The sequence below is a fragment of the Xyrauchen texanus genome, chromosome 32 (genome assembly GCF_025860055.1).
Source record: "Xyrauchen texanus isolate HMW12.3.18 chromosome 32, RBS_HiC_50CHRs, whole genome shotgun sequence".
NCBI classification, from domain to species: domain Eukaryota; kingdom Metazoa; phylum Chordata; class Actinopteri; order Cypriniformes; family Catostomidae; genus Xyrauchen; species Xyrauchen texanus.
The window spans coordinates 15,530,125-15,554,845 of record NC_068307.1 but is presented as its reverse complement, the minus strand read 5'-3'; the positions used below and the strand labels follow the sequence as shown (position 1 = coordinate 15,554,845).

The 24,721-nt window shown below is 36.1% G+C and overlaps 1 protein-coding gene across 2 annotated transcripts in view; it reads left to right on the top strand.

Annotated features, from left to right (window-relative positions):
• Positions 1–24,721, top strand: part of nlgn1 (neuroligin 1) — a 523,587-nt gene that overhangs the window by 212,907 nt on the left and 285,959 nt on the right. Inside the window, exon 1 of one of the 2 annotated variants that reach the window (XM_052102054.1) lies at positions 5,972–6,006. The exons of the other annotated variant lie outside the window; for it this stretch is intronic. The gene's annotated coding sequence lies outside the window, so the exon portion shown is untranslated. Of the gene's footprint in view, positions 1–5,971; positions 6,007–24,721 lie in introns of those variants that run through there. 2 annotated transcript variants of the gene reach the window in all.

Here is a 24,721-nt window from a genome sequence, read left to right as displayed (position 1 = left end):
CTACACTTTAATGGGTCACCTTCTTATTCTGTCAAAAATGTAAAAATAAAAAATTGGTAGCATGCATGTAGTACCTCTAAAATACATGAAACCACTTTTAATTTTCCCACATTTTTAAGGTACATGTATTTTTTTAACATTTAACCCTTTAAGCTCGGATGGGCCCGTCAAAAATAATTGTCAAGATATTGACAACTACAGTCTTGACAACACATAATTGGTATCATTTGAAAGCTTAGAAGCTCTACTTTCCAATGCATGTAGGCATTATGACCAACTAAATAAGTTCTTTGAAATTTGCAGACAAATCAGAAGTGTTCCATTTTGACAATAATATTAATAATAAAAAAGAAACTGCACGGTACTTATTGCTGCACTCAGTAAAAACATCAGACTGATCAAATAGCCATGTATCATATGTTATTTGAAAGCTATAAAAGAGTAGAATACAACCAGTCTATTTGTTTTACTCACATACAAAAATGTAGCGTGTAATAGCTCAGTGCATTTGTTTGACAGTTATGTTGGTGTTGCTTGTATGCTAAGTTTTTGCTTATAACTTAATGGAAAATAAACAAAACATATAACTTTATTTAGAGGAGGTGATTTTCTTTCAAATGAGCCCACACACAAAATAACTGTGGGCAGAGATCATTAGATAATCTACATAAAGCCCAATGTTATATATGGCCACCAGGAGATGACAAAGACTCAAAATGCACTCATTCTGTGAAATGTCTCCATGCTATGCATAACTTTAGTCATTGACATGTTGTGTAATTAGATCTTATGTACAATTAGTATGCTTTATTTGTTTGGAGAGGCTTTTGGACACATGGAGATGTTTTTGGACACTATGATAAATTATATTTGTGGTGCTATAACTTTTGATTGCTTTGTGATATAAACACAACATTTTACTCAGATACAGTTGACATGATTGGGACCAAAACGTAATCAGTTTTTTTAGAGCCACCTAATTAACATGAAAAATAAGAAAAAAAGAAAGATTTTGGCTCATTTCTTTGTGTGATATTTTAGCAGTTTCTTTGGCTGAGAGTCTCAGGATGTATCATAATCGATATCATTAAAAAGGTGAAAAACGTTCTTTACAATGATACTAAACACTTGACCCTTCTTGTTTTTTTTTTTGTTGAGTTATATTTTGGGTATGCCACTGAAACAGGATATCTTTAAAAACACCGTCAGAACTTAAAGGGTTTGAAGTCTTTAAACATCATGTGGTGCGACCATCCACACATAACTTTGAAAATCTATTTAAAAGCATTCAAAACGTTTTTGAACTTTAATGTTTTCATACATTCCAATACTTCTATGTATATTTTGCTGTTGTATCAAGATGATTATTTTATGAAACGTCATGTTGCGCAACCGACACAAAGAAGCCATTTTGAGACTTTATTTTCGAAAAGTGTTTAAGGACCAGAAGTGATATCAGGACACCTAATAACAGTCAAATAATCACCTTTTAAACTGCTGGTTTGTTGTTGCCAAAATTGACCATCATTGTGCTATGACCTCAATAAGATGCTGAAAATTGTGTTTTATCAAAAAAATCTACTATTTGATTATAACGTTTTTAATGGCTTTGTGCAGAAATCATGCCTGTTTTGCTGAGGTGGACAATTATTTTGCCTGTAAATTTGACTGAATAAGAAAAACATGTCACAAATTGTGTTGTGACCATTGTTGAACATGTCTATGTCATGTCAATACGTAGTGGTTTTTAACTTTCTATATTTACATGTTTAACTCAGAAGTCATAATGTACTATATATATAAATATATATATATATATGAATGTATACTCATAATAACGTGAAAAATTACTATTTGCAATTTGAAAAACCTTTTCAGAACTTCTTAAATTACTTCAAAGAGTTCTCATCAAAAACTCCTCCAAATGCAGCAACGACAGCTTTGCAGATCCTTGGCATTCTAGTTGTCAGTTTGTCCAGATTGTCTGGGGTCTCTTAAAAAAATTTGCACACTGGCACACCGGAGCATGAGCTCAAAAAACGTTCATACACATGCTTGTCAGTTGACGGACATTTTATAAATGAGGCCTCTGGTGGCTAAAAAGAATTTCAGATACATTAAGGCCATTTGTATTCTAAAACACATATAAATATAAAAACTCGTACATGCTGTCAATGATTCCTAAAACTTTATTTAGTTTCAAAACTGAATATTTAACAAAGAAAGTGAGAGTTGTGTTTCTCTGGGGAGTTGCAGCAATTTTCTCAAATATTTGTGTGCGCAATTATAAGGCAAAAGGGTATCACTTTATTATTTTCTCCACTAACCTTAAAATTGATAAGTATAAAATAAGGTTTCAGTAAATAACTAATTAAAAATAACATGACCAAGTAACCCCCGCGACCCTGTACACAGGATAAGCGGTTGACGATGGATGGATGGATGGATGACCAAGTAACCTTTTGGGCAAATAAACTTTCAAGATATATTTCAGTAGGCAATACAATCACACTTCATTTCAATAACTTACATGAACCTCCCATTCTTAAATTCTGTCAGTTTCGTGACATGTTCTCCACAAATTTAACTCAAGCAGCCACCACAGCCTCTCAGATGTAATTCAAAGATGTGGATTCTTTCCCTTGCTGTAAATGTTGCATTTTAGAAGGGCCCACAAGTTCTCATTCGGGTTCAGTTCAAGTGAGGAATGGGGCCATTCATGATTCAGTCATCATTTTAAACCTTTTCTGGCTAGTCATAAATGTACTCCGTAAGAGTACTTAGTGACAAATGTAAAGGAGCTTTATCTTGCATGAAGATCATGGTTGTCTTGAATGTTGTTGAATTCTTCTTGAACCAAAGTTCGAAGAAAGCGTGTTCAGTAGTTTTTTTTGTTTATTTTCTGTCCATCTACAGGTCCCACAGGCTCATCATTAATAATAGCAACCCATATCATTAACTCTCTGCTGGGGCCTGACCGAACCCATATAATGTGTGCATTAGTGATCCAGCTCACACTCACTGAGCATTTTATTAGGAACACTATGGTCCTAATAAAGTTCCCAGCATGGTCTTCTGCTGTTGTAGCCCATCCGCCTTAACCCTTGTGCATCCTTGTGGACATTTTTGGCTTTTTCAGTTTTGTTTTTTTGATAACTTTGTCTGTGTTAATGCTAACTGCATAAAATTTTCCACGGGTGTGAATTTTTATTGGAATTTTAATATTTCACCCTATTTTCTTTAAAAAAATATTTTTTGCACTAGTTACACAAAATACTCCCTCTTAGCGTCGTTTTGGACAAAAATGGCACATTGAAACCCATTAAAACTGCGATTTTTAATCCCAGTGCCATTTAACTATAAAATTATGCAATCTTGTTTAACATGCTTTCATTATGTTGGCAAGGCCTCAAAATTTACATTTTAAATATTTTTTACCAGATCGTGCCATTTTTTCAGGTTTGGCATATCATCGCTTTTGTTGTTGTTTTCTGCTGTTTTTGGCTTATGCATATTATAGAGCCAATTAGATACATTATGAATATATAATTGTGTGAGTGTGTTGGTATGGATTTCAGAGTGTGGTTTGTATGTGTCTGAGGCGCTAATAATAAAAATAAAAAAATTCTGTTTAGCATTTATTAAATTGAAAATAATTATAATTATTATATTTTTTATGAAAAACAACAGTGGCATTATGTAAACAAACCGCCGTTTAAAGTGTTAAAATTCTGAAAATAAATGAATGTTTGGTAACTATGATTAGAACTGATTCTGGTTAAAATATAAGTCAGTGAAAGTAGAAAAAATATTATTCTATAATATTTTTATGACACTTTTTGACATGGCCATTTTTGTCCATTATGGACCTAAGTGGTAACTTTTTTTAAATCTGAGACTGCATAAAAAATATGAAAGCATCAAAATGAATGTTGTTGTTAATCATTGACATATCCGAGGCTCTAATAATCAAAGAAAATAAATTCTGCTTAGCATCTATTAAATTGAAAATAATTACTATTTTTCATTTTTTCCTAAAAAAACAACAGTGGCATTATGTAAACAACCCAGCGTTTAAAGGGTTAAAATTCTAAAAATGAATGAATGTTTGGTCATTATGATTAGAGCTGATGCTGGTTAAAAAAAAAATATGTCAGTGAAAGTGGAAAAAAATATAAATCTATAATATTTTTATGACAGTTTTTGGACATGGCCATTTTTGTCCATAATGAACCTATGTGTAACTTTTTTTAATTGATGCACAAGGGTTAAGGTTGTACATGTGCATTCTGAGATGCTAGTCTGCTCACTACAATTGTACAGAGTGGTTCTCTGAGTTACTATAGCCTTGCTGTCTGCTCAAACCAGTCTAGCCATTGTCCACATTCTCCATTGACCTCTCTCATCAACAAGGCATTTCTGGCAGCAGAACTTCCGCTCACTGGATGTTTTTTGTTTTTGCCACCATTCTAAGTAACTCTAGAGACTGTAGTGAATGAATAAAATCCCAGGAGATCAGCAGATACAGAAATTCTCAAATAAGCCCATCTGGCGCCAACAATCATGCTAAGGTCGTAACCACTGTGATCACATTTTCCCCCTTTCTTATGGTTGATGTGAACATTAACTGAAGCTCCTGACATGTATCTACATTATTGTATACTCTGCACTGCTGCCACATGATTGTCTGATTAGATAATTGCACGAAAAAGTTGGTTTACAGGTGTTCCTAATAAAGTGGTCAGTGAGTGTATACCTTTTTAAGTTATTTGCGCTTTTTCTCAACACATTCTGGTGTCTCTTCTGACAATTATTAACAAACTATTTCATGGAAATTTCCAGGGTGCTGCTTGCTTCTGATAAGCATATATATATATATATATAGATAGATAGATAGATAGATAGATAGATAGATAGATAATTTTGATAATTTTTGCCCCGTTTTACCTGTAGTAAGCTGCTTAATAATTAAGCACATCTGAATATAAGGTGTTAGTCACTTTAAGCCACACCTTTCCTCATCAATAATTACATAGCACTTGAAAATAAATAACTTGAATATGCATGGAAGTAATATATGATAAGAATACTGACACACACACACACACACACATACACATTTATATATATATATATATTATGAGAGATACAGACATAGATGAACTGGAGTCTGCAAGAGTAATCTCTCAAGGGGACTTAAATGTAAGTGGTGCGTAGGGTTTCATTACAACACAGGGGTGGGTCAGTTGTCTCACACAATATACACCTGTCTGCTGAAGCATTGACATATTCCTTAGAGATCTAATTGTAAAATCCCATTTCTGTCAAAGCTTATCAGACAGTATCATACAGTACTCCAAACAGACATTCCACCAAAAGCATCTGATACCAACAGCAGAGTTCTTCTTAGTAATATTAGATTAGATACAATTCGCAACCTTTGAGACTAAACTGTCATTAGGGATTTTAAAACAGATGCACTAGGGGAAAGATTTTCATTGTCCCTTTAAAAAAATTACCAGCAGCATTGCAATGTTCCTCTCAACCGCTAGGTGCGTCGTTGCTCCATTTTTGAGACGCACACGTTCAGATCCACTCTGTACTGAGGGCAAGCGGAGATATCCGCGTTTTATCAACCCGCAAACCCAAAATCGTGAGGAACGAGGGTAAAAAAAAAACGTTTCTAGTCTTTTACCTTCATTGCGCTGAGCTTTCAGGCCGACACCTAAAGGACCGCACCAGGATCTGTTTTTTGTAATGAGACGTCGATTTGTGGATTTACATCACTCTTAAAACTGCAATTTGAGAATAATATGGTGTTTGACTCTGCGAAATAGTTGGACCGAATTATGTCGATGTTACAACTGTTTCTTGGTTGAGCTTTCCATTCGTTTGGATTGTGTTTTTTTCCCTCCTGCTGCCGTCATTAGTGAGAGATGCTCCGAAATTTTTGGAAAAGGCAAAGAGGCAGATTTGTCTGACGAGAATTGGAAATAAAGCTTCATGGTAATTATGTTGATCATTTTATTTTATCTACTCTCTCGAGCTTCTTTCGTCGCTTATGAAGGAGACTGACGTGTTTTGTTTATTGCATTATTGGAAATGGAAATATTCAGAATGAAAAGAACATATTTGCATACTGACACCATAAACTTACAATGTGCATTTGACTAGATTATCCTGTATTATTAGTGAATCACAGGGAACTGCATTATTACAGGACTGTTATAAAACTGCTTTTAACGTGAAATAGTTAAGAAAATTAGCATTCAGCATCTAATTAATTTATACACTGATCTTCAGGGGGGAAAAAACCCTCAAAAACTCTTGACTCTCATTCGGATGTGAAGAGCGTTTGCTTATGCTACTTCTAATTTAATGCATTTTATCACTGGATGCTCCTGTGTCTGTAACGATTGGCAAGTATAAGCAATAGGCTATCCTTAGCCTTATAATAAAAATGCGACCCTTAAAGAGACCCACAGAGCCTAGCAAATATATTTAAAGTGTAGATGAATGGGCTAAACTTGTATCAGAATGGCTTATTCTATTTTGATTAAGGTGTCTTATTTTACCCGCCTTAATAATGAATCCGATAAATTACTCCAGCTCGTATTAATTGACTGATAATGAGGTCTTGAAAGAACCTCTGACTCCTACAGCTTTGACATCATCGCGTCGCACGAACGCATGTGTGCCTGTCACCTACATTAGGATTCAAAATGATTTCAAATTAGGTGCATTTCACACATGGCAGAATAACAGTTTTTTTTTTTTTTTTTTTTTGGATGTCGTTTTAAACACCTACATGGGCGCTAGAGAGTATGGGGGCTTTCGATGGGCACAACTTGAGCAGGTCTCATGGCGCAATGGGAGAAATGCCGGCTTGATGATCAAGCAAACTTGTTCACGAGATAACGATGAGCATTTGCTCGATGCACACTGCGTTCACATAAATGCAAGAAACATCAAATGTATCGGGACTATGATGTTTGCTTTTGGGTGTTTGGTTGTGTGCTGTCGAAACGCCGTTTTAAGTTCGAGAACAGCGCACAGTCTTAAAAAAGAAAGCAAAAAATTTACGTTTAATGGTATGCACATAACGAAATGATCTCCCAACGCCTCAGAGACGATACTGGTCAATTTAGCCGCTTTTCCACTAGAATAACTTTAAAAACTTGTCAGTTGGGGAGGCATTTTTTTATTTGCTCAATTCGGTTTGCGCAAAACGTCTTGAGGGGGAAAATTGTGTTGTTTGTGATTCAAATATTTGGCGATATATCGCCTCAGGCAAGTAATTTTATTTCCAGATTGTCTTAAATAACGACTAAGCGTCATCCGTGATCGCATTACACTGTCATTTTGTCAAAAAAAAAAAAAAAAAACTCGTTGAGAAAGAAAAAGCTAGGTTTTATTTCTCCTGTCTGTCAGAAGACCAGGTACCAAATGTGTACAGGGGAGGGAGCCCGTCCATAAATAATGGAGGGGGGCTTTTACTCTTCCTGCTAATGTTGGTTCATGGCTTTTGATAAATGAAGACAACCGCTTCCAAGGCCCATTTGTGTCTTTACACGAGCTTGTTTTATCTACTTCCCCATCCTTAAAAACGTTTTTGTATTCATGTACACTTTTATTATTTGTTGTTGTGTCCTGTTAGCTCAGTTGCTGTCAGTACGTTTAAAGGTGTCATCCTAGTTTACGTCCACGATTGGTTGGAAAGTCTTTCCATTTACTGAGTTGACATAAAACCTTTGTCTGTTACATGGTGATTAATTACCAGGGCTTTGTTTAGCCTTCATTGGTGTTCTTTATTATGTGAGATCAGAATTGCTTCATAATCAGCAGGCAGAGCGTATGTCACTGTTTGGAAGACGGAAGTGGAAAGTGATGAATGTGTGTGTGTGTGTGTGTGTGTGTGTGTGCTGCGCGAGTGTCTTCATAATATTCCTACACATCACCATGAGCAACTAGGAGATGTGTTGGTTTACAGTCTGAAAGTTATATTGAGCTGTGATCTTGATGTGAAGATTCCATTTCTTGCAGAAGCCTATATACATTATCAGTCTACAGATTTATATTATAGGCCTGTTATTCAAATGATCTGATTTCCCTCTGAGCTTTATAATAATTGGAGAGTGAATTGTCTCATTGAGAATGTCATAATTGCTATTGTATATCTTGCTGTTTGGACAGATGCCACCACCACAATCAGAACTTGATCTTCTAGAAGGGAGATTCAGTAAGATTTTTTGTTAGATAATGTGACAATCGTAAAACAGTGTTACTGTGGTTATTTCTACAATGACATCAGTATCTGGAGAGTTTTGCGTCATTCTGCATCTAATAGGTGTTGATATATTGTATATAAAGTATAAAACCACTGTCATATTGGCCAATGAAACATTAAAAAAAAAAAAAAATAAATTAACAATTTCATGAGGTTGTAAACCATTTGGAATGCACTTTTAAGGTATGCTTATTCTACCACTTGAAAATATTGTGTTTCTTTGATGTGTGTGCTTGCAATGCTTAATTGATTAGTGTTTCCATTTACTGTTAAATTGCTGAAATCTCTGTAAACCACATTTGGTGTGCATGGAATATTAATTCAATGATCAGGGGCCATTAAATGTGATTTAAGGCAATGTGATTTGTCTTCCTGCATACATCCTGAGTGGAGCATTGCACCCGCTGTCTCTTTACTCTGCTTTATTGTGCAGACGAATGCCTTTGTGTGAATGTCTCTTGCTTGATCCCCCCCCTCCCCCCACTGATAGAAAATGATTATTTTGGTGTAATCGTTTAGGCATAGCTGACATCACTTTTTGCTGCAAGCTGGAGGGAAACAACAATATAGTTGCCCTTTGAAGAATACGCAGTGCTGTGTGTTTCACATACCTGTGCTGTCAAGTTCAGGATTTTCAGTGCATTTGATAAGAAAGTCATTAGGTCTGCTAGAGTCTGCTCACCTTTCATTACTCCCCTGTGCCTTGATCTTTTGGCTCAGTTGTAAATATACCTCCATTCGTCTTTCCTACATTGTGCAGATGTGAACTTGCAAAGGCTAGCAATCAGATGGGAGATTTGACTTGCATGGAACACAATTAATTGAGTGTGTCCAAGCATTTCAAATGAAAGATCTTAGCTTTTCTGCTGTTATTATTTGATGAATATGACAATAATGTCCAAGTGTAAAAAAAGAGCAATGGCCGGCTATTTAATGGGCTGAAATCATACACAATTACATGGTACTCTAAGATACAAATGTGATTTTACGTTTTAAAACTGCAGCTACAAGTGCATTACACAAAACAGTCCCTTGAAAAAACACAATCTCTGACGAGATCCATTAGCAATGAACTGCCTATGACACTGTTCCACATATAGACTTCTTTCATGACACTGGTCTGTTATTAGACACAATGCTTTGCCATGTCTCTTTCATATCCCCTGCAGTGGGATTGATCCATCGGAAATGCACCTTTCATTATGGCTGAAGTGTACCGTCAGGACTTCTATTCTCCTTTGGTTAGCTCTTTGTTGCCCAAGAGCTGCTGCCCAGTAGGACTTGACCTTTCTCCATATGTTATGCAAAGCCGTTTTTGATATACTGGCAGCCATTTTTATTGTCCCTCAGGATTTTGGCTGGTTTTGGTGGGAAATACATCATGCTTTTAAAGGCAATGGAAGTCAAGAGAGTTCCGTGGGTAGAAAGTGCCAGACAAAGTTAAACTGTCTAAATGGACTGGTGCGTTGAAAGAATACAGTTCTGGGATTCAATTGGCTCTTACCCCCCATCGTTACGGCAGTCAAAATTCCACTTCCCACCTCTCCATCGGCAGTGGAGTGTGAGGAGAGTGTGGATCGATGGGCATCTTGTCTTTCTGAAGGTGTGAGAGGTAGCCAGCCATGTGTCCTCTACTTCCCTTCATCATTCCCAGCATATCTGCCAGATTAAGCTTGTGTTTTCCATGGACACATGTATACTTTTCACACTGATGTTTGAAACAAAAGATGTGTAGGGGTGTATAGACACTTGCCAAGTCCGAGTGCAAAGTCATTAATAAAAATTAGTGGTAGTACAACATATGGGCCAGAACAATTTATTGGCCATTATTGGGTTTTATTGAGATTATCGGCACTCACTTGACCAATTAGCATAAATTGTAGTTCCTTGTTGTTTCAGTTGCAAAATCTACTGACAGCCTTATCAATTGATAATACACACTTTCTGTTTTCATGTATGCTTTAGTACATTTTTTATAAATATTGTTTAAAATTAGTTAAAATTTATTTTAGCGAATTTATGGATGTTTAATTTGCTATCATTATTTTATCAAGGTTTGACATGTTGTGCATTCTGAGATGCTATTGTGCTTACTGCAATTGTACAGTGTGGTTATCTGAGTTACTGTCAGCCCAAACTAGTCTGGTCATTCTCCGTTGATCTATCTCATCAACAAGGGGGAATAGTGCAGACAGTTATCCCATCAACGCACACTACCCAGGTGGCTTTTGTGGTTGCGCTGTCTCCGTGTTTACAGCCGCGTCTCCCGCTGAATGCATTTAGATGCGCTCTATAATACAGAATAGCCTTTCTGTGGGTCCCCTCTCCAGTCCGGACCCGCCTCAAGCCCGGGCCTGGGACAAAAGGTCCAGTTCCCCCATATCTGTGGCCCTGAGTGTATACACAAATCAGCCACAACATTATACCACCTGCCTAATATTGTGTAGGTCTCTCTTGTGCCGCCGAAACAGCGCCAACCTAAATCTCCTACTTGCATCTTTCTGAGATGCTATTTTTCTCACCACAATTGTACAGAGCGGTTATCTCAGTTAACGTAGACTTTGACGGTTCGAACCAGTCTGGCCATTCTCTGTTGACCTCTCTCATCTATAAGGCATTTCCGTCCACACTGGATATTTTTTTGTTTTTGGAGTAAATTATAGAGACTGTTGTGTGTGAAAATCCCAGGAGATCAGCAGTTACAGAAATTCTCAAACCAGCCCATCTGGCACAACAATCATCTATGTGATCTAATCAGCCAATTGTGTGGACGCAGTGCAGTGCATAAAATAATGCTGATATGGGTCAGGAGCTTCAGTTAATGTTCACATCAAACATCAGAATGTGGAAAAAATGTGATCTCATTGATTTGGTGCGTGGCATGATTGTTGGTGCCAGATGTCTCTAGAATTTATTCAGAATTGTGCCAAAACCAAAAAAACATCCAGTGAGTGGCAGTTCTGTGGATGGAAATGTCTTGTTGATGAGACAGGGCAACAGAGAATGGTCAGACTGGTTCGAATTGACAAAGTCTACAGTAACCGATAACTCCTCTGTACAGATAACTGCTCTGTACAATTGTGGTGAGAAGAATATAATCTCTGAATGCTATTCTGAAATTCAGGTTGGCGCTGTTTTGGCGGCATGAGGAGGGGGATCAACACAGTATTATGCAGGCCCAGAAGGAGTTTTCTTGGGTCAATGAAAAACACATATCTTACTTGTGTAGTTTGCATACTCACCAAAATACTGTGTATGTTTTAAATTGTCTCACAATTGTTTTGGTATCTAATATTCTTTGTTTAATGCTGGATTGGGTTTAGGTCAGGTCAAGGTTGTGGGTTTTTTCACTATGCACGTAGCCTTTCCATTGTGGAAAGTGTCTTGATGTTTATCACTGAACAGTCTGATTCACTTGCTCTAAACCTCACCACGCGATCATTGACCAGAGGCTAATCTGACATTTATGTGAGATGAAGAACTAAATGTCCCAAACGATAATAAGATGGAATCTGTCAAGCACTTTATAGGTTTAGCAAAATCGTTATAAGCTCAAGCCAGATTGAGTGTTGCTCTTCAAAACCTTCCGTACTCCTTATATTAAGCAGAAAAAAATACTCCTGTTTATCTCGTCCCATGTATATAGCATTGTCTTGTACAGCTTTACAATTTTGCTACCTCCCTAATAAATCTCTAATTATGACTTTGATAGCAGCCCGATGTAATTGGATCTTCTAGTTATTTGACTGTTTTATGTGTAGGGAGGGGGTTCTCAGGACCTGTTAGCTTTACGAGAAATGTAATCTGCAGTTTATTTGATATGATAATTCTAATACCACACATGCTGTGTTCAGATAGGGTCTTGATGCCCTTGCATAATGCTAGTGGGAGGAGCCATTTCCTCCCGTGGCACCAAAATCAGTAGAGAACTTTTGTTTTGGTTTCCACACAAAGTGCTTCAATGAAGAACTTGTTCAGCAAATATAAACAATATCCAAAACAGGCTAAATAAAATAGATATCCACCAACACAGCGTAAGGTACCATAACTTGTTAAAGCAAAAAATTAGGCTATATAACTTTTTATTTAAGATATAAGATGAAGTCAGGACTTCTATTCTCCTTTGGTTAGCTCTTTGTTGCCCAAGAGCTGCTGCCCATATAAGATATTTGTTTATAACAATATGCATCACAATATACTTATTTTTATTTAAAAGTGACTTAAATCTATGGAAAATATAATTATCCAGTATAAAGGTCCATCAATTTAAGTCAAATTTATAAAGCACATTAAAAACAACAGTTTAAAGAATGTACTGTACAATCCGATAAAACAGGATAATTAAAATAGAACATTTCAAAACAATGAATAAATCAACAAGAACAAAGGTGCACAATAGTCTGGTTCCAGATGTAAATATCCCAATCATTTTTTACACAGACTAAAAGTTATAAGCTATCATTGAAAATCAATTAAAGATAGGCCTACCCTGAGCTGGCATGTGGCTTGAAGCCATCCCTCCGCGTTATTTGAACTTCATGTTTTTTAAATGTTTGATAGTGGATTTCATGCAAAGAACTAATTTACCCTTGGTCCAGCAGAGAAAGCTTCACCAATCAGAGAACCCGGGCCAACTAAGGCAGCAAAATGTGCCTCGGAGCTAGCGCCCACTTCCATGATGCGATGTAAATGACGTAATGGAGTCGGTGTCTCTTCACCCTTTAACTACTTATCTTTTTGTACATATCAAAATATATTGCAGTAAATGTAAACTGAATTGTTTCTATACTTATCAGTAACCTAAAATCAATAGTTTTATAAATTCCCATAATTTCTTATTCAATAACATAATTTGCAATGCTTCATGGGATTTTAGTCTGCGCCCGCATGAAATTTGGAAAGTGCAAAGTCTTGTACCTTGTTCTTTTTGTCCTTTTTCTAATGCTTTTGAAAAAAATAAAATATTTTGTAATGTTGTGATTTACCAAAGCTGGTTGTCTCAGTTTATAGCTTACTACTCTATTATGAAGGTTTTTTATAAAAGTCTGTGTGACAAATAAATAGGAAAAAACCCAGACTGTTGAATAAGCGGGCAGGCACTGTTGCGATCTGTAACAGACAAAGTACAGCCTCACAATTAAACTGTATTATAAGCTAAAGAGTAACAATACAATTTAAGGACATATTTAAAAATAGCTAGAGAAGGAGCAGATCTCACATGAAAGGGGAGACTATTCTAGAGTTTTGGGGTGAAGAGAGAAAATGCAGGATCACCCTTTGGCTTACAATGGCAGCGGGGGACAGACAAAAGAAGTTGATTACAAGATCTGAGCATTCAGGGAGGAGAGTAAGGGTAAAGAAGGTCACTAATGTACTGTGGTGCAAGACCAAAGAGGGCCTTATTCACTGTAAAAAAAACCCAACTTGAAAAAAGTTGGTTATTTTTGTTGTGTTGGTTAAGCAAAAATCCATGAAAAAGTCAGTACAACTACTTATAATAAATTAATTCAACCTCATTGAATATTTTCATAAAAATATTTGGTGAGGTTTGGTGAGGCCAAAAAAGTTTTGTGCACAATGTTTTGAAAGTTCATTCAACAAAACCTCGTCAAAAAAGTAAATCTTATTGACTATTGTTGCAAATTTTTCCATCAAGGGAGGAACTGCCCTGCCATTAGAGAAAGCAAATCCAAGTTTTGTATGAAAATCTAACCACTTATTTACTAGGACAATGAAGAGAAACTTGTTTGGGGATTTTTAGACTTAAAAAAATTGCCGGTTCATAACACATTTCCAACAGAATTCAGCTTTTGCTGCATAATTGTTAATTGCTTTATAATTGTTATGCAATTGAAAATTCGTGCGATTGTATAATAATAATAATAACAACAACAATATGATGATGATGATAATGATGATTATAAAAGTAATATTTCAGTAGGCCTGAAAAATACTTAACTTGTACACATTGCTACAGGTTCCGTTAAACCATCAAAATTTGAATTTGGCGCAAATCCGCAGGAACACATTTACTGTGAAGTTACAGCCTCTGAATTAAATTTCATCAATTCACAGTACAAACAAAACAGAGCTGCTGTGCAAGATAATTTAATTGTTATAAATATCTGCATATTTTTATATTCCGGTGAGCAAGGACATCATTTTCTCTCACACTAAACCACACCCCCAGTTTGGACTGTTGCGGATGCCTGGAGTTCAACCTCAATTTCGAATTTTTAAAGCAGGAGAAAGAACTGGAAGTTTTCTGCAAAGAAGAGAGACAGCTTGTGATCAAGAATCCTGAGGAATTTTTATGGTGAGTGTGTTTGATTATTGCTCTTTCTAAGTGACACTTTTTCTTAAAATGTTGGTTATTTAAAAAACTATAGACATCATTGCTTTTTCTTTGTAAGTTATCCACATTCCTCAATGTTTAAATCGAGCTTAACTGTTCTGGTGTACACACATTTTTTAACCCTGCATTAAATATTGTGGTATTTGTCTTGTTTGCGATGGACTTCTAAATTGTTTTTGGATATCTTGTGTTGCATCGTAAGCCATATTGCCTGTATCTCAATATGTATAATGTACTGTGTGCTTTCTTTGTTTGCCTTGAATTTATGTGTTAGCTGTTTAAAAAAATGCTTTCTTTGTCCTTTTTTTTATCATAATTATGATCAAAAATAGGGCACTATAAGAGCAGTCAGTCGACAGTGTGGCCTGCTGATTGCCAAGTATTAAACGGTAATTAGTTAAAACATTTGTGGACATTATGATGCATTACCCAACTATTGTTGGATTGCTTTATTGAAAGGGCTGAGGAGATAATATCATAATATATGGACATTTTGTAACTATACAGCAGTTTTACTTTTAAATTTAGGAATTTAAGTCATGGTCTGTTTTATTGTTCATTCATTTTGGGCGTTTGATCAACCTGACCATTCACATTTGTGTATTTTCTCATACAGCTCTACTTTGAGAGCATTTTTCTTGCAGTGTACTGTAGGTACTGTAAATGCAGTTGCCCCCGGAAATTCAGCTGCTGAGACACTACAAGCTCAAGCTCTGGCACCCAGGCCGGCGTCCATTGCGGTGTCTGTATTCTAAGTGTGTCTGCACTTTCAATACACAAGGTATGTTGAAAACTCATCTGCATAGGGCCCACAATCTTTTTTATTCTAGACCATCCTGTTGGTGTGGATGCTGCTGCACTGGAACATGAAAGGGACCAGCTTGAGTTTGAAGTCAAGAAAAGGAACATGAGTTTGACAATAGAGCTGATCAGCTTGTAGGCCAAAAAACCTGAAAGAGAATTCACCATGGTTTCCTCTGGATTTTCCTGTGTGTTTTTTTTATAATTTTGGAACTTAAGATCTGTGGTAAACATTACTTGTGGACGTTATATGTGGACGTTTTGTTCTACAACATAAATTACACTCGTTCATACCTTAAACATGAATTTTGAAGCAGTATTGAATTATACACTTTTTTTGTAAACACTGCAGCTTCAAAATTCATGTATGATGCGTGTAATTTATGTTTTAAAATAAAAACATCCACGTATCATCAAGTAATGTTTACCACAGACCTTATTTTACACTAGTTTCTAAAATCCAGAGGGAGCCCATGGTGAATTAGACTTAAGGTTTCACTTACAAATTGACGTCACGGCTGAACAGTTCTACACTGAATACAAAAATTAATATAACTTCTCTACCAGAAGAAAATAATTGGTCAATGAGCAGCCCTTGGTCTCTGTCATCTAAAAAGGTGACTTGGTCTCTTTTTGGAGGAGCAATAAGCTACATGAATCATCTATACATGATTTGTCCTGATTGTTTACAGGCTTGTAAGTTTAGAGACTTTATTCATTTCTCTTTCACTCCCTCAGGTCTGTGCGGAGTTCAAAAGAATTACATGTGTGGACCTTAAAACAGCCTTTATGACATCTCTTAATGAACATAGCAACACCCTCATCAAAATGTATAGTCAAAGAGTGCATACCTTATACTGTTGATGAGATGAAACTTATCTGGGACAAACTTGATGACCAGGTATGTTTCCTAAACTTATGAATACTATAGAATGAGTTGTTATCTGTAAATCTTTTGAATAAGTATTTTGAGAATGTACAGTATTACCTCTTACCCATAAAATGGAATCAACATAATCTCAACATCAATATTTTATGCTATAATAGTTATAACTGCCTAAGAACGGCATAGAATATGAACTACAACAGATGGTATAAATAAGAAAAGAAAAGGAATTCATTAATTTCACATATAGAATTTTGCATTCATTTTTTGTCACCTTTGGTGGCATTTTTGCCCTGAGCCGCCCTTAATTTCTGACGTTTTGCCCATCCCTAATATATTTAAAATGAGACTTTATGATTTGTGAGGAATCATATATAAGTCAATGATGATTGAAATAATATATTTTCTTCTACAGACAGCAGACATCCTATCTCAAAGATTTGCTACAGCTCTACAGGGACTCACCTTGTACCTCAGGAACTGTGAAGCAATATCAATCACATTTCTGGTGAGTTTTTAAATTTAAAGCCCTTTAAAGTTTGTTAATTTAGGAAACCTATTAATGTCTACAAACTCACAGGTTAGTTTAAGATATGAAAAGACCTCTTCTGTGTATTTTTTTAATTTCTTCTTTTTGTCTACAAAATGTTCATGCCAATCTTTTGATCACCATTCTTTTGACAAATGTGCAGTTATATTTAGTAAGCGCACTGACATGGGGTCCATGTGACTATTTTCCTTGTGTGTTTAAGATGGATAGGCTTTTGGTTAGCACACAATATCAGATCATGTTTTGTTTGCATGAGTGCATTTGAGTTTTGATTTACACAGCCCTAACCCTAATTACACAGCCTTGCACAATAATTTCTCATTAAATTATATAATTCTTAGGAAACAAATTTAGAGGAGACCTAAACCAGAGGATGGAAACTGAACATGTTGAAGTGATGGAGGACGACCTCTCACAGGCAGTGACATGTCTAAACTTTGCCATCATTTTGGAGGTAACTGTGTTCATGGAGGACCTATCTGACTTTCCGATGGCTTTCATAGTACTCTTTGGACTTCTGTGCACATTTGAGACAGAATAACTTTGTGGGATATGGAGAAAAGTGCACCAACATGCTTAGTTCATTCCCTTACATTTAGAGATACAGTACTATTGTTTAGTCATACATAATCACAGAATGTTTCATGTTTAGAAGTGGCAATGTTTTGCAGATGGGAGCAACTATATTTCTTACTGACCATTATAATTTTGAAAGGGAAACACAAATTTACTGCCGTTCTGTCAAACAATGTTTTATAATCAATTGTGGCAGTGTTTTGTGAAACCGTTTAACTGCAATTTTTTTAAATAGCATAGTCTTAAAGGACCCAAAAATTTAAATTCTCTCGTGATCTACTCACCTTTAAGCCATCCCAGATGTGTATTACTTTCCTTCTTCAGCAGAACTGAAATGAAGATTTTTATAAGCGTATTTCAGCTCTGTATGTCCTCACAATGCAATTGAATGGCATCAGGCTGCTGGCAGTTTGACAGTCAAAAAGGTATGTTTAGGCCTTTTTGTATTGCTGTATTGCTGTTTGAAATGAACTATCCCTCACATGACGTTCGTTCCTCTGTTGTAAACAAAGTGCGCATTTACGAATTCTCGTGTGAACGCACCATCATGCTTACGTCACGTGACATCTCCCTGATGCGTTGACTGCTAGCAGGAAGCATGTATTAAAAGTTAATACAGTTTAAAATTATTTTTGTTTTTACACAAACCTATCAGTTTGCTTCAGAAGACATTCATTGATTGACTGGAGTCTTGTGGATTACTTTTATGCTGCCTAAATAAGCCTTTGGGACCATCAAACAGCCAGCAACATGATGGCACCTGTTTACTTGTATTGTATGGACAAAAACAGCTGAAATGTGCTTATAAATATATTCATTTTGGTTCTGCTGAAGAATGAAACTCACATGCATCTGGGATGGCTAAAAGGTGAGTAAATCATGTGAGAATTTACATTTTTGGGTGAACTATTCCTTTAAATAATTTTTGCTTAAAATTATGTGATTTAAAAACATCTCGTTTCACAGAATGTTTTATTCAAAGTAACAGCGTTTTGTGGGTAGGTTAAAAGTTAACCCAAAAATGAGTATTTTCTCATCATTTACCACCTAATGCTGTCTCAAAATCATAGGATTTGTCTTTTGTTTTTTTTGCAGAACACAAACAAAGATATTTGTATTTATATAGATACAGTGAAAGTGAAAGGGATCCAGCACTTGATTGGTTTAATCCATATCTTCTGAAGTGATAAGATTGGATGTCAAGATTTATAGTGAAATAGGAGTTACAGTTTGGTCTGTTTTTCACCCAAAACCAACCGTATCAGTTCAGATGACATGGATTAAACCACTGGAGTATTATGGGTTACCATTATATATACTTTTGTGATCTTGAATGTTTTGAAACCCATTGACTTTCATAGATTTTAGATGTTAAAACCCATTCAATGCAACTAACTCTGTTTGCATCCTGCAGAAGAAAGAATGTCATTCACGTTTGAGATGTCATAAGGGATTAAATGATGAGAGAATAAAACTTTTGGGGTGAACAATTCCTTTTAGAGAAATCCTGATTATCATGACTTTAACAGGTTTGTGAAATAATGTTTTGTAAACATCATCTCAAACTGGTTCATGAAAATAAATTGTGTTTTATTAACATTGTCTCACTGTATTCAGTTTTTGACTAGGGCAATATTAGTGTAGTTTCCAATTTAAACTTATTACTTGGTACCAGTTTCCAATAAAAAAATGTTGTTCAACGTCAGAAATATTTTTCTAAAGAAAGAGAAATCAGAATTGGCTCAACTTAAAAAGTGTGTTAATGCATAGTTGCACCTCTCAAGAAAAATAACTATCTTAATTTACATCAACTAAATATTGACTGTATCACTGACAGCTTTTTTTCGTCTGTATAACTGTTATTTACAAAAGTTGAGTAAATAAGAAAATGCCATGGGAAATTGGTACTAAAATTTATTTATTTTTTGCTGGCTCAATTTTTTTTTGTTACTGTGTACACATAGATAAGAATTTAAAAATCAATTCTGAACTTAACAGGAAGCCAGTGAAGAGATGCCTTTTGGGGTAAATGTAATTCCTCTTTTTTTGACTTCGTTCAAAATCTACAACATTGTGAACAATCTGAAAACATGATAAAGCAGATTGAGACAGGCCAGTGTACAGAAATTTACTGTAATGAGAGCGTGGATCACAATATTCAAATAGAGGAACTGTTTTAATTTAGCAGTAGATCTGATATGAAGGAAACTTCCCTTAATAACAGTACTAATCAAATCTGTTTATGGAAAAGCAATGAAGAGTCAAAAATAACTTTTGACATGCTTTTTCAAGTTAGATGAAAACTGAACTAACTGTTCTTCAAGGGGAGTTGAGCATTTGGGGAGCCTAAAATGGTAACATCAGTTTTACTTTCTTTAAACTGAAGAAAATGATTTTCCATCCAACATTTGATGTCCTCAAGGCACTTTAAAATACTCTCAAAAGGGCAACTACTGTCTTGCCTAACTGGGAGGTAAACTCCATTGTGCACCGGTTTATACAGTATAAAGGTCCAGCACACATTTTATTACAGTCATGTACATTGCAATGGATCACATTTGTCAAATATAAAACATAAAAATGTAAAACGTTTTTATCTGTGTGCATGTATTTTTTTTTTATCTTAGAAATTAGGCTTCTCTCTTCTAAGTTGTACAAGTGTTTGTTTTGATTCTGAAGCAAACCTCTTCTTCATGCATCTATTTGAGCAATTTCAATTGTAGGGGAATATACTAATACCCAGTAAAGAGACCAGTATAAACAATGAAGACAAGGAGTCAAAGTTGAAGTTTCAATCAATAGAGAGAGAGTTTACGGAAGGGATGTGGAGATGATTTCTCCACATGCCCAAAAGCAAAAGACAGAAATAGAAAATAATTTGAGGATCTAACCTTGAGCTAATTTATATTACAGAAACAACCATAATTATAGACATATGCAAATTAATTGACATAATCTCTTACAAGTATAGGGTTCTGATTCAGATAAACATTCAGATATTCATGGAAACTAACCAAATATGCTGAACTGCTGATCTACAAGAAGAAACATCTATAGAATATGTATATAGAAGAGGATATTAGATATAGATTAATGTAACTCATTAATAATTGGGGATTTCGTTGCTTGAGCTGCGTGAGTTGAACACAGGCAAAATGAACCGCTTAAAAACGGGGTAAATATCTAATAGAAACACATCCTATTTATACATGTAATAATCACTATAGTAGCCTACATCCAAAACGTATATGTAATATAACAATTTACATCTGCACAGTGAAGCGAATGTTCAGGTGAACTTGAACAAAATTACGTGTTAGTCAGAATATGCGTAATGTGCGTTGTGTAAATTGTGAATACACTGTTTCTGTAAGAAACATGCTACATGCAATGTAATATCCTTTCATGGAATATTAATAAGTCTCTAAAGCATGAAGATTTCAGAGTAAAATAGGCTAACTTCTAAAAAGTAGCTAACACTTCAATCAATTCATTATTATTTTAGGAGCTTCGTTTTTTCACAACAAGGACTATGTATAGTTAAAAAAAAAGAAATGTCCTCTCATTTTCAACTACTTTTATTTTCAGCACACTTAGCATGTGTAAATATCTGTATGAACATAAAAAGATTCAAGGCATAAACTGAACAAGTTTCACAGACATGTGACTAACAGAAATGGAATAATGTTTCCCTGAACAAAGGGGGAGTCAACATCAAAAGTAACAGTCAGTTTGTGGTGTGGCCACCAGCTGCATGAAGTACCTCCTCATGGACTGCACCAGATTTGCCAGATCTTGTTGTGAGATGTTACCCCACTCCTCTACCAAGGCACTGACAATTCCCAAACATTTCTGGGGGGGAATGGCCCTTGCCCTCACCCTCCGATCCAACAGGTCCCAGACATGCTCAATGGGATTGAGATCCGGGCTGTTCGCTGGCCATGGCAGAACACTGACATTCCTGTCTTGCAGGAAATCATGCACAGAACGAGCAGTATGGCTGGAGGGTCGTGTCAGGATGAGCCCGCAGGAAGGGTACCATATGAGGGAGGAGGATACATTCCCTGTAACGCACAGCATTACCTGCAGTGACAACAAGTTCAGTCTGATGATTCTGTGACACACTGCCCCAGACCATGACTGGCCCTCTACCTCCAAATCGATCCCACTCCAGAGTACAGACCTCGGTGTATCACTCATTGTTGAGACAAAACCGCGACTCGTCAGTGAAGAGCACTTTTTGTTCCCATATGCAACATTGTTGCCTGTGATGTCTGGTAAGGACCTGCCTTACAACATGCCTACAAGCCCTCAGTCCAGCATCTCTCAGCCTATTGCGGACAGTCTGAGCACTGATGGAGGAATTGTGTATTCCTGGTGTAACTCGGGCAGTTGTTGTTGCCATCCTTTACCTGTCACACAGGTGTGATATTTGGATGTACTGATCCTGTGCAGGTGTTGTTACACGTGGTCTGCCACTGCAGAGATGATCAGCTGTACTTCCTGTCTCCCTGTAGTGCTGTCTAAGTCGTCTCACAGAACAGACATTGCAATTTATTGCCCTGGCCACATCTGCAGTTCTCATGCCTCCATGCAGCATGCCTAAAGCATGTTCACGCAGATGAGCAGGGACACTGGGCATTTTTCTTTTGATGTTTTTGGAGTCAGTATAACAGTTTTTATAACTATGACCTTAATTGCCTACCGTTTGTAAGATTGTAGTGTCTTAATGACCATTCCACAGGTGCATGTTTATGAATTGTTTATGGAACAAGCATGAAAAACATTGTTTAAACTCTTTACAATAAAGATCAGAAAAGTTATTTGGATTTTTACAAAATTATCTTTAAATTACAGTGTACTGAGTTTATGTTTGATACATTTTTAAATTAAATAATGTTTATAAATATTTTCCCTAAATGTTTGAATATTTGACTAAAGTTTGTCTGCTATATTTTGCACATTGTCACCAACTAAAATATTTAATTTTCCTTGACTAAAATGATGTCATTTTCTTAAGACTAAAACTGACTAAAACTGAATGAAAAAATTCTAAATGAATATGAGATGACAAAATATTGACTAATTTTAAAGGATATTTTCATCAAAAGACTAAAACTATGGCTAAAACAAAAATACAACTGAAAAATGAACACTGGCTGGAACCACAAAGTTTCAGTTTGACTGCAAATAAGTGTCAAAGGTAATCATACACCCGACAGGACTTTTCTTCTTTTAGACCTGGGCTCAGAGGGCGACTGACCATCTCACCCAATCACCTGGCTCCCATCACTCCAACAATTCCTGTAATCGATATAGATAAAGACTAAAGAAGATATTGAGAAATGCAAAGAAGGAAAAATAAAATACCGCATCTTAAGAGAAAGAAGAGACTGTATCTCCTTAATGCTGAATGTCATCAATACCCAGGCTGATTGTTTAATTATGTTAATTATTATTTTATTTATTATCTTTTCTCTGGGAGCCAGGCTAAATGAGTAAGCACTTTTTCCTACATTCCTGATATAAATCAGACCCTCAGTCACACCGCAGAGGTCGAATGACTCATAACGTTTATAATTATAAAATATCCTGAATAAATGCACATGATAAAAAACGCTTTGATTGCTTTTTGATTATAACAATTGTTAGTGAATGTATTCAACTTATCAATAGGCAAAAGAGACGGGGGTAAACCTGCCCTTTCACAATGTTATGGATGTTGTAACCTTCTGTGGTGTACCGGAAACATTTTTGGCGTCTTAATATAATTACTATATATAAATACACGATTAATCCAGATATTATTTAATAATTACTGAGGCAATTAATTCAATCCAATCGCTTCTTAGCCCATAATTGGTAGCAGGTGAACAAGTGCTGGTAGAAAAGCATGACAAAGATTGCAACAGTAACTAATGGGATGGGGCTTTGCAGCAGCAGGTCAGTTCTAAACATGCACCTGTCGCTTTTCTAACTTCTTCCTCCATTACTCATTTGAGGATGTGCTTTGTAAAGTGATAGCTATGTGCAGTCCCTACCATGCAGCAGTGTCTTTGCATAACTGCAATAGAGTTGACAAAACTTTTTTAACATTTCTACTGGTATATCTCCCACCTCTATTATGCAACCTTTAGGGAACTGAGAAAGAGAGAGATATTGTTTAGAGTTACCTGAATGACATTAAAGTCAACTTTTTGTTCGTCTGGACTGGTTTTAGAGAGGATGTTTGTGAGAGAGTGTGTGTGAAATGTGTGTGTTGGTATATGTGAAGAATTGAGAGTATATTTGTGTTGCGCATACATATCTGCCTTTAGCTGTACTTTGTAATGAATAATGCAAAGGCTCACTTGCAATCATACACCTCTGCATTTTTGGAAGGATTTGCTCCTGCAGGTGTTGTGAATGAATTATGTTTAATTGTGCATGTTTTTGTGCAAACTTGGGTGTGTGGGTGCACATTTGCATATACATGTATTTGTAAGCTCCTTAGAGAGTGCCTTTAAAAGAAGGCCATGTAACATTCTAATGACTGAAGTCCTCACTGAAAGTGTCAACAGCCAGTTCACATCAGTTACATTAGCTCTCTGCAGCATTCTGTCTTTCTTTGTCACACTTTCTCTTTTTTAGTTTGACTGCATGATGTCATCTGAGGACAAAAATTACTGGCCACAAAATATTTTTTCTGCTCATTTCTGCTTTATATCATTGGCATCTGTTTGCAAAGCATTGGATATCCGTCATCATGTTTTCACATGCAGCTCTCTGCTGTCCCAGGGATGGACGTGATCTCATAAAGTCACAGTCTTGTTTTCCGTTGTGCTGGTGCGCACACTACAGGACTTATCGCAGACATGGTGTATCAACTACACAATCATTAACCCCCTACTGAGACCCTGTATTCACCTGGTATTAAGATGCGTTTTAGGTGATCTTATTACAGGTTTACAAGTGAGACACATCATTGTTACATGTGGTCAGCTCTTTTTCCACTTATGTTTGGATTTTGAGGATAGAGTCTCTATTTCCATGAGGACATACATTAATCATTATGTTTGTGTATTACATATAAAGCGTTATAACAGAGTTATAATAAAGTGAAAAAATTTAAAAGAAGAAAAAGGAAGTGCTAAATATCAGCGCAAAGTTTCTCTTAATTATACGCAAACATGACGTTTAGAGCATGTCACCTATGGGAAGGGCATCCGTACCTGACCTCTGCAGAAGCAGAGAAGTCTGGCTAGACAGACAGAAGCACGTGACCTA